The sequence below is a fragment of the Triticum aestivum genome, chromosome 6D (genome assembly GCF_018294505.1).
Source record: "Triticum aestivum cultivar Chinese Spring chromosome 6D, IWGSC CS RefSeq v2.1, whole genome shotgun sequence".
In the NCBI taxonomy this organism is placed as follows: Eukaryota; Viridiplantae; Streptophyta; class Magnoliopsida; order Poales; family Poaceae; genus Triticum; species Triticum aestivum.
In genome coordinates, this window is record NC_057811.1 from 198,660,181 (window position 1) to 198,671,925 (window position 11,745).

The window sequence follows — 11,745 nt, forward strand, 5'->3', positions numbered from 1 at the left end:
GACGGCCCAAAGAATGTCATGCAGCTGCGTCTCCGGCCCGCCCAAGACGAAAAACCCATTTTCTGTCATGATGTTTTGTCATAGAAGTAGGAGCCCACCACATTTATTATGATACCGGGTTTTGTCACAATTATCGTTATAGAAGTGTCATAAGCATGACAGAATTTTTTTCGTTCTGCCCGAAATGTCACGTATGTGTCTTTTTTGTAGTGATTGCGCACGCACATCTGGGCGCCGGAAATCTTGGGACGAGACCCGGCTCGAGCGCGGGTGTACTCGAGGTCGAACTAGACCACCTCGTACTTCTCCTCAACAAGCAAGAGCTCCATGATGTGGATGGAGTGCTCCACCCAGACTGGGTTGTTGGTGTACACCACCGAGAGCTCCGTGAACCTTCTATGGGTGTCCACCACGGCATGCATGGTGAATTGTTGCTCATCGTCGGCAGCCGCTCGAAGCGCCATTGGAGCCGCGCAGGATACCCTCTAAGATTTTTCGTGGTGGGCGCGCTTCTTGCAACAGTGGGGAGCAATCGAAAGGTGCAATAGTGGGTGCGTTCATAGCGGAGGATTCTGGTGCATGCTTGAGAACACTGTGCGCATTTCGTTTGACCACGCGTGGGCTCGAAGAGGCACCAAATGTATCGTTGGTGAGCCTGTTCCTGGCAATGGCGAATAAATTTTTTTTTGTGAAGTGGAGGAGATGAAAATGAGTGGTAAATGGCAAATAATGTAAATTGCAAGCAACCTGGTAGATGTTGATGATGTCTCCCAGGCAACGGCGCCAGAAATTCGTTTTGATGCGGCTTGAACTGCGTTGGTATTTCCCCAAAGAGGAAGGGATTATGCAACACAACTATGGTAGTTATTTCCCTTAGTTATGAGACCAAGGTTATCGAAATAGTAGGAGAACCACGCAACACTACGTGAACCGTACCTGCACACAAAGAACAAATACTTGCAACCCACGTAAAAGAGGGGTTGTCAATCCCTCACGGGTAAAAAGATAGGTAAAATTGTAGTAGATTGTGTCGGATTCCGGGTTCCGCAGACCCTTGAGGGATTCGAACTCTAGGTGCATGCGAAGAACTCGTCCTACCCATTCAGCCTGCTCACCGATCCCACGGCCTAGCTCGATGAACCTAATGGACAAGAGACACAACAGTTTACCCAGGTTCGGGCCACCTTGCGGTGTAAAACCCTACTCCTGCTTTGTGGTGGATTGCCCTCGAGGGGCTGTGGATGAACTAGCACAATGGTAGAACAACCCCCCGGAGGTGAGGTGTTCTTGTGCTCGATGAGATGGTGAGTTAGTCAGGGTGGAATGGATCCCCCACTATGGTGGTGGCTAGGTCCTATTTATAGTGGCCTTGGTCCACTTCCCAAATGTAGGCGGGAAGGGATCCGTACAACAGCCAAATTCAAAGGGAGACAACTAGTACAAGTTATCCTAACAAAAGTAGTCTTCGCGTGCAAAAGCATCTGGTGGTGACGCCGCGGTGGGCTTCGCGATGACCTCCGTCCTGCCGTCCTGGCAGTCTTGGTCTTGTTACACCAAAATGGAGACCTTTGCTTGATTCCTCGGGACTCCGCGCCTGCGCTTGCCTCCTTAGCACCAAAGAGGAAACTGGTACACTGCGCCCGCTGGCGCCCGCCTGGCCTTGGTCGTCATGGCTCACGCCATATGAACCTCGCGAGGTGCAGCTTGCATGGATATCTCCGCTCCTCGGGAGCCAGCCTGGGGAGGCCGCCCCCCAGGGAGGTCTTGGTGTCGTCCGCCCCGCGAGGGTCTTGGGTTGTTGTTGCTGAAGCTGGGCCGTACCAGGCTGTCAACGGAGCCACGTCGTGGGTCGCAGGCAAGCAAGTCTTGGTACCCCCGTTCCCAGAACGACGACAGTAGCCCCCGGGCCCAAGGCGCGCTCGAGCTTGGCTTCGAGGCGAAGCCAAAGGGTAAGCGCGGAGCGCCGCGGGCCCTAACCACCTGCGGACTTGGTTGACGCGTGATGATTGATGGGACATGGGCGCCTCCGCTTCCCCACGCTGCCTCGACAACCATCCTTGCCTAACAAAAAGGCTGGCGCCCGCTGCAGAACTTTCATTGCCCTTCCTTCGTCTTGCTCCAGATGCCCTTCTCCTTCTGCCTGGAAATCCTCCAGATCCACCGAAACTCTTTGGCATAGCCTTGTCGACCTCAGCATCATTGGGTTGGACGTGGAGGATGGTGATGCTGGTATGACTGTCGGAGGCGAGGAAGAAGATCTGAGGCCTCTGGAAATGGCGCCGAGGGTACTGCTCCGCTGTGATGGATGGTTCCGTCGTTGGAGCAGCTCCGATGAGGTGTATGGCGGTGAGGCTGAAGCAGGACAAGACAAACAACATTAGTTTGAAGTGGGACTCATATCATCTGCAATAGATCATGCAAAATACATCACCAAAAAGTGCTAGATGTAAAACGCATCAGCCGCGCCACGGCCGCTCCGACAGATTCTGTAAATACTGTTCACTCCGAACTTAACTGAAGAAACTGAACTTTATAGTCGAAACTGAATTTTACTATCAAAACTGCTTGAACTAGTAGGAGAGCATTGCAATAGATGTTTAGGGCGTTCGAGCACTAGTAGGAGACAACCAGTGATCTAAATCAGCAGATGCTCTAGCAGGGAATGCACTAGCAGAGAGCAAGTCGTGCAGCAGCACCGCGAGCGAGTGCTAAAGCAGCAACTCCTGTAGTTGCTGGAGGTCGTGCAGCAGGAGCAGCGCGAGCGAGAGTAAGAGCAGAGCAGCAGCACGAACGAGAGCAAGAGCGGAGCAGCAACATGACCAACAACAATAGCAGAGAAGAGCAGCAGCATGAACAAAAGCAAGAACAGTGCAGCAGCGCGACCGACAGCAAGAACAGAGTCACAGCGCGAGCGAGAGCCGAAGCAGCTGCAGCTAGTGCCGATGTGGAAGTCGCCGCCGAGGAAGCAATGACATGGGGGAGAGACGCCGTGGATGAAGTGGCTGGTGATAGCGCCGTCGATGGAGACCTGCCATGGCTGCTCGGTATCGAGCGCTGGCAGCCCCGTGAGATTGAATAAAAGATAAAATGCAGCGGTGAGTGCAGAACCTCCTTGGTGGCACCGAGTGGGCCTCGGCATCATCAGAGGAATTGGTAAGGGTGTTGCGATTCTAGTGGGCAGGTCAAGAAACCGCTATGGGGATGGAGGTGGCGCGATAGACGAGGCGAACATCGGGGCAGCTCCTTGGAGGTGGAGGACGGGGCGGCTGATCCGGCGGGACGAAGAGATCGACGACGGATCCTCATCTGGTGCGATGGATGAGGCACAGCGAGCTGTTGCGGTGGACGACGTCGTCGGGGAAGAGTCTCCGGCTGGGCGGCGGTCAGGAGGCCGAGGGAGGAGCGTGGGGTTTCGTGGGTTTTGGCAGCCTCAATGTACGAATGGGGGGACGAAGGGGAAGGTAGGGGGAGCCATGGCTTAGGGACGCGCTTGTCCGAAATGTAGGGTAAGTTACTAACGTACCCCCACCGGGTTTGACACCGCGACGTTGAGCCAGCATTTCCGGCAGAGGGATAGAAGGGGGATTTCGCGTGTCTGGGCTGCGAGCCCAATTTCGGATGAGGAGGGAGTTTTCGCGCGCGTCGAAATTTCGGGATAACAAGGCGTGGAGCGGGTTGAAGAGGCGGGAGTTTAAAAGCAGATGAGACAAAAGATACTCGAGCTTGAAAATTTCGGGATAACAAGGCGCAGATTCCTTGTTCGGCAGAACAAACTTAACTTGTACAATAAAACAATTCATAAAATACACAAGAGAATCATGTCCCCTTTTACTATATTGCTATAGATGTCATTGAAAAAACTAGAAGGAAAATGTAAAAAAAATTGGGAGAAAAAAAATCCATTCGCACTTCCCTCAACAACAACAAAAAACAAATCAATTCCCACCAAAAGAAAGAGTCATGTCCCTTTTTATATGATTACAAATGCTAGGATCTCGAATTTCAATTTTTGAATCCATGTTATGTTGAATTCAAATATATCGTTAGGTGACCTTGCGGTTTATAATGGATGTAGTCCTACATTTTGATCTTCCATCATATATGAACATTTTACTCCACCCTATGAACATATATATTGTCGTCTACCATATGAACTAAATTTGAATCAATTCTCCTTATTTGAATACGACTGTTGTCAAGTTATACAATCATTTAAATATTATCTTGATAACAAATAACATGCATATAGGAGTAATCATATTTCACTATGAACTACATGTATCATACGATCTCCAATTCAAATATTTGTATCCATTTTATATTGAATTCAAATTAGAGTACATTGGTCTAGGTAGCGAGATGTTCGGGATAATCTAAACCCTATTTCCATATGTATATTTTTTGGCTGAATTGGGACAAGTTTTGGCATAAACTTCTTGCAAAAACAGAGATTCTCTCAACAAGCCTCGTGGTTCCGAGAGGGAACATGTCACCTTTGTGTGCGAAATGATATACGCTGCCTCCCCCTGATTTTCTTTACAGAGGCAACATATAAATATATGAGTGCCCTGTTAAATTTTGGAATTATTCCGGGTTCGTTTGGCCTTTTTTTATAAATTAATTGAGTTTTTGGACATTTAATGTGCATAATCCAAATTTGAACTGCAAGCACATGCTCTGGTGCACCAAAGTTGGTTGAAAAATCACATGTGTGTCCTTGGGTGAATTTCTAGGTCCCATGCAAGAAACGGGAATCAAATTCAAACATCTTGGTGTCGTGACTCGGCCGAGAAGATCGAGAAACTTGGTTTTAAAATTCATGTAAATCCAAAACTCGCCTGGAAATTATGAAACTTGGCATGGTGTCATGTCATGGCACTAATTGTGGTAAAAATTGTATGATTTGGAACAAGTTTTGGTATAAGCTTCTTGCAAACCGGATCTTCTCTCAAGAAGGCTCGTGGGTTTGAGAGGGAACGTGTCACCTTTGAGTGTGAAACGATATGCTACCCACCCTTGAGTTTCTTTACAGAGGCAACATAGAACTACATGAGTGCCCTGTTAAATTTTGGAATTATTCCGGGTTCATTTGGCCTTTTTATACATTAATTGAGTTTCTGGTCATTTAATGTGCATAATTGAAATTTGAACTACAAGCAGATGCTCCCGTGCACCAAATGTCGGTGGAAACAACACCTATGGAATCACTGGGATCCCTTCTACGGTTGGCGGGCGCGGGGTTGTGCAAAGAGCGGGTCTGGTAGTCAGGACAAGGATCGTTTACCAGGTTTGGGCCACGAAGATGCGTAATACCCTAGTCCTGCTTTGATGTATATTTGAGTTTTCTTGAGCTCTCGAACTAGCTACAAGGCGTGCGTAGTCCAAAAGATCTGAATCCTTCTCCCGTACGCCTCGGGCCTCCTTTTATAGACAAAAGGGGTTGCCACAGTGGCACACAAGAGTTGGAAAGGTATACAGTGTAGAAGGTTATCGCCTTTCATTACAGGACAAGGCGCATTAAATGCGCCCCTTAGGTGTCCCGTTGCTTTATTGGGGATGGCAACGAGGCCCGTCCCGTCTGTCGCCGCTCCGGCTCGCTCCGACACGCGTCCAGGCCAGTGAGGCATGCAGTGCCACGTAGGCTGGCTGGCTGCTGAGATGGCGTGGTGGTAGAGTCTTCACAAAGATCTGCATGCCACCACGCAGGTGCTTGCTGAGTTGGCCTGGAAGCCGTACGTTGCCACGCAGGTGCCTGCCCAGCTGGTTGGGCTGGTAGCTGTATGGGAACGGCGGTGGAGTCTTGGCAGACGTGGGTTTGGCTGTGGCCCCGCAGGTATCCTCGTCAAGGGTCTCATTGGGGCCCCGACAAGGGTCTTGCCATGGCATCGCGGTCGTCCCCGACAAGGATCTTGCCGGGGGTCTCGTGGATTTCCTCGGCAAGGATCTTGCCGAGGGTCTTCGTCTTCTGGTCTTCATCTGATCTCGTGTGCTTATGATCTTCACAAAGATCTGCATTCCACCATGGAGGTGGCTCCCGAGCCTTGGTTCCAATGTGGTTGATGGTGTTGGAACCCTTGGGCTCAAGGGTGGCGCGCTCTGCTGGCGTTGGGCAAGTTGCCCCGGCAAGGCTCTTGCCAGGGCTGCGGAGGCCGCCCCATCAAGGGTCTTGCCGGGGGAGTCCACTTCGCCCTCTTGCTCTTTGTGTCTCTGGTCTTGGTGTTGCTTTGCCCGTCTTCTGTGCCCCCTAGCTGGAGCACTGCTCTAGTATTCTTGTGCTTCTGCTCCCTCCCTTTGCCCTGCTAAGTGTGGCCGCAGGTGCGGCTCTGACTGCCCGTGCACAAGTAGAGGGGTAAAAAGGAGAGCCCCTACTTTTGTACACCAACAGGAGCCCCCAGGCCTGGGCCACACATAAGCGCAACGCGTTGTTGGGCTAGGCCCAGAACGGTGCGCGGGCAGGCGGGGCAGATTTTTACTGCGGTAATTCCTTCGCTCGCTGCGCTTCCCCACTACCGGCGTTGAATGCGCGACATGGAGGGCCGTGCGTGACGTGGGGGTCGTGCGTGGGGCGGTTCCTGCCCTCATGCGTCGCATCATGGTAAAGATGCGGATCGCGCCTTCCCCATAAAAAGAGGAAAACACAGGGGCGCGGCTCATTTACTTAGTGGACTCGGATCGTGGCCTTCAAGGCGCCCGTGCCCTACGATCACGGGGTGGAAAATGGTCGCCTCACTCGTCCCCTCGACTTATGCTTGCTCGCCACGTGTTCCCCATGCCTCGAAGATGGTAGGTGGCGGATGCGGGGGGGAGGGGGGAGGGGGTACGGGCCTTAAATGATGAGGCGGGAAACCGGGTCGCCGCTAATTGGAGCAGCGGGTCGGTCTCGATTCCCTGCGCCCCTGATGCCCAGATTAGTTGAGTGGGGCGGACGAGCCCCAAGCCCCGACCCCGCCCCTTTATAAGTAGGGGGATGGCAGCCCCCAATCTGTCATCATCCATCTCCTTTCAACTTGGCTCCTTTCTTTCCTCTTCTACGGCGAGAGGGCGCGCCGGCACTTCGACGGTGGCGATGAGGGTCTCCGCTCGACAGCGCGCTCCTCCTTCCCAAGAGCTCATGGCGGCGGAGCCGGCCACGAGAGGAAGGGGGAGGGGGTGAGGCCGAGGTCGTCGTGGCGCTCGGGGAAGAGGGCGATGGGGCGGTGCACCGGCCTCACCTCCACTGGCGGTCCCTCCCCCAATGGAGGGCCACGTCGGGGACCAGCCCCGCGAGTTCTTCATCAGGCTGCACGGGCCAGTGCGCCGTCGTCTCCGTCTCCCTGCTCCATTCGCTCGGGTGATGGAGCTCGATCCGCCACAGACCCTGAGGTTGCATATGAGGGGCTGCGGGAATGGCGGCAGGCGGGTTGATGTCGACTTTCCCGCCCCTCACGTCATGTATCTTCGCCGCAGATGGAAGACCTTCACTCGTGTCCACAGCCTGACTGAGGGCCTCGTTCTCTACTTCAAATTAATGGAGAACGGCCTGCTCTCCGTCATGGTCTTTGGGAACTTTGGGATTCGCGTCAAGTGTTGCGTGGAGAGCTCCTCTGATGACGAAGACTCCTCCTCAAGCGGAAGTGACGAGGAGGACAGCGACAGTGACGACGAGGGCCCCGAGCGGGGGGGCACTGACTCCGACTGACTGCCCCGCCCCTCCCTTGGCCACGTGCCCTGCCGAGGGCCTTCCTCATCAAGCTCTCCATCGGTGCGTTCCCCGTTGTAACAACCCCAAAATTCGGTTATCAATTTTTGTGCTGTTATTCCTTCCTGGCACTCATTTTTCAAAATCTTTCTCTTGAGTTTGTTGGATGACTCTGACTATTCTTGTCATTTTCAACCCTTTCAAAACCTTGCTCATGTCTTTGTCATTGGGCAAGACCTCCTTTGCATCATCTCAAACCCTAATTCCAAATTTTTGGAGTTTGGATATGCCCTTTGTGCTTACAAAGGAGCCATCCTTTTTCCTTGATCTATTGATCTTCCCAATTGTTCCTAGAGATCATCCTATCTTTCTGAACCTTGGATATGCAAAAATATTGCTAAGTCCCATGCAATATTTTTGAATTGAGATTTATTCCTTTTCTTGCCTTTCTGAGGAATAAAATCCAAAGGCATAGCTAGCCATCTCCTAAATTCATGAGAATTGCTGGAGTTGATACTTATGCCTAATCCTAGCTCTGGAAATTATATTGGCCATAATTAAATAAGGAAAATTGACTGGTCCTATTTTATGCCAATATTGCATTTCTGCCATTTTCCAAAGGAACTACTATTTTTATTGCAGAGAAAATTCCCACATAAATTGTGGAGCTTGTCCTTGCTATATAATCACTAGTTCCATCCTAATCTCATGTTCCTCAGTTAAAAAACTTGGCACATGATCCAATGCAAGTTTCCGCCTTCTCTGAAATTTTGCAAAGGAAGTGATGTATTCCTAATTACAATGGAGCTGCAATTTGGCAGGGTGATTAACATGGATAAATAACCCATGGATGCCAAATATGAGCTCAATCTATTCATCCTAGCTCCCTGTGCAATGTTTCAAAGTTTCTGACCAGAATACAACTTTGTGAAGGAAGTACCTTCATAGGGTTTCCAAATGGGATGAAACTTTTCCATCCTCTCAAGTATCTCAAGTCATTAGCCTCCACCCAAATTCAATTCATTTCATTGAATTATGTGAGCACAGGAGCAATTCTTGTTTTCTGTCCAAATTTTCAGTTTGTGAAGCAAGTGTATTTTATCTTGCTCCATTATGGCTGATAATTTTCCCAGGCCTTCTCCTATCTATATGACCCATCTCCACAAGATTTTGGCTCATTTAATCTGGCCATTTGCCATGAGGATTTTTCAGAAGTTTCTGGGCAAAACTGATAGCTGTGAAGGAAGTACCATTTTGGCAAGACCATTTGGTATGATATTTTCGCAGCATCTACCTATGATCAAATCATCAAACTTTGCCAAGTTTTAGCTCAATCCACCACTCCTAGTGAGTGCTCCTTCATGATTTATTTACTGTGTCAGATTTAGCAGTTGTACAACAACTATGCTAAATACTTGACCAAATGACCTCATAATCTCCAGGACCGTAGTTCTTGCTACCCTAAGCCTCACAGACATCAATTTTACCTTTACCCTCTCTGGTTTAATCTCTGGAGTGTGGCCAAGTTTGCAATAGGAAACTTGTGGAGCTCGGTTTACTCAGCTCCATTTGTCTTTGCCCGTTTTTCTACCGCAGTATTACTCTCTCTTCGAAGGACTGCGCGGTAGACATGAGCTGGCATCAGCAAAAACTCCAGAGCGCGCCATGTCCGTGGTGATCACGAGTGTAACCAGCCGAAAATGGTGGTCTATCCACTGTTCTCGTCGGCAACGCTGCTCTGACCGGCTCTGGCCTCGCCATTAATGCCCAACAGCTCCCCCTTGACGTCGTATTCCCCCTGGACCTCTGGCCCCCTTCGGTTTCTTCTCCGGCGAGCCGTGCCAATGAATGACCAGGGCGCTACTGTGGCCATCGTCTTCTTCCTCCCAGGTGTCCTCTACCTTCTCTCGTCCGCAAGCGTTGCTCGTCTTCGTGAGCCTCTGGAGCTCGTCCGCACCCTCCTCGCCGCCTTCCTGTGCGCCCCCGTGACTGCTGCGGCCAGCAGAGCCGTGGCCGGATGCGCTCGGTGGTGCCCGGCTCGGGTGCTCTCCCCTCGGCTATAAATAGCCCTTCCGCGACCCTCCCCGAGCAAGCCAGCTCTCTCAAACCCCTTACCCCTCCCTCCAGAGCACTCCAGTGCCCGAGCCCGACCGAATCCCTCGCCGGAGCGCTTGGATTTCCGGCGAGCCTGCCACTCTGCTCCGCCGCCCTATACCACACCCAAGCTTCCCCGAGCCACGTGCGCATCATGGATGGATGCGCCACATCTCGGCGACCCTCCCTAGCTCGCCGCCCTTCTATTTCCCCCACCGGAGCCCCGTGTCCACCCGAGCCCGAAGCCCCTCTCCGCCGCGTGCCTGGCTGCTTCCCCTACAACGCTCGTCGATGGCAGAGGCTACCACCCCGAGATGCGCCTCTTCATGCCGAGCATCTGGGTAGGTCGGCCATCGCGAACAGTGTCCGGAATCGCCGGCGATCGCCGTCGGGGCGGATGCCTCCCTCGGCCTCACTCGATCCCGAGCGGGAGGAGGAAGAAGCCAGGCCAGGCGAGCCCCTTCCCGCGCGACCCCACCTGTCGGCGAGAGAAGGGCGTGCCCCAGTCTGCCACGTCGGATAAGTGGACGCGCCCGACCCTGATGTCGTTTTCCCCGCGCGAAAGTGCATTTTTGGAAAGTGCGCTTTCAATCTCAGAAAGCGTAATTCTCCTCTCCTTCGGCCGGGAATACGTTTCCCTCTCGGGTAAACGTATTTTTAGAAAAGACACGTTCTGTTTAAACTACCAGGGACCTGTTTGTAGAAGTATTTTTACAGAATAGTCCCTGAGTTTTAAACGGTCGTATCTTTGCAACCGTAACTCCGATTGAGGTGATTCCAGCGCTCAATTTCTCTGTTCGTCGAGCTCTTTTCGGTGGGACTATTTTCTCTAAACATTCTGAAAATGACATTTTGCCCTTGCCCGTAAACAGCCCCCTCCGAGAGAGAACTGTTTTCGGCAACTCTTTCCGCGACCGCTCCACATTTTTTCTGGAGTATTCCTCGACCCCCAGGCAAGCCAACCTCTTATCATGAGCCCCGAACTTGCATGTTGACTTTGCTTGCACCCTGTGTATGTGTAGTTGCAGTTGTTTCATATCGTTTTCGTCTGCAGTTATTCCATTATGCCTGTCATGCATGCTTTTGTTTTCACAATATCGTTTGCCATGCTAATTAGAATGTGTTATTGATAATGCCATGTCACTACTCTACTTTATTTGCATGTCATCGTTATAAAATGTTATGAGGATTGTAATGCACCATTGATATGCTAGTACTTGGTATTGTCATGTTCTTTATGCTATAGTTGTGCACTTGAGAAGTTCAATATTTTGTTCATGCATTTGTATGCTGCATGCTCATTGTTGCATTCATGTTCATGATGATGGAGTAGGAATTAAGATGACTTAATAATAACAAACCTCCTCTGTCATTGATGGGATCGAGTCATAGTGCCACTAAATCGGACTTTTTCAGTGCAGCCACATTTGCCTTTATGGGAAGGACTTAATGCGATCTATTGTCGTGCCTCTCGTCGGTGCCTCCAACTAGGGAGTGTTATGGGCATGCTTACCCTGATCAGGTAGGCGGACATAACCTTGTGTGCCCGTTGTTAAAACTTTTTGGTACCGGTCCCCGTGAGGGACGTTTTGGCCACAACGGCGGTCGTTGTGTCTTTGGTAGACACGGGGCCACCCAGGACTAGCCCAGTTGGGAGTGGGTCGGAGTGGCCGGGAGAGTGTCATGGCAGTAGGTCGGTTTCGTCGGAATGCCGTTGGTCCACCCGAATGGGATGACGAGGCCATGGGTTCCGTGGTGTGGGTACAGTGCGCTACCTCCGCAGAGTGTATTCAATCTATCGATACCCGCGTCCTCGGTCATGGGCATAAGTTTGTAGTAGGTCCCACTATCAGGTCTTGGTCGAAATGGAGGATAAACCTTAAATAACTAAGTTGATAATGAAATTCTGTAACAAATAATGTGAAGACTTGGACTATGAGATAGTCATGAGAAGTCACGACGATGTTTTGGTA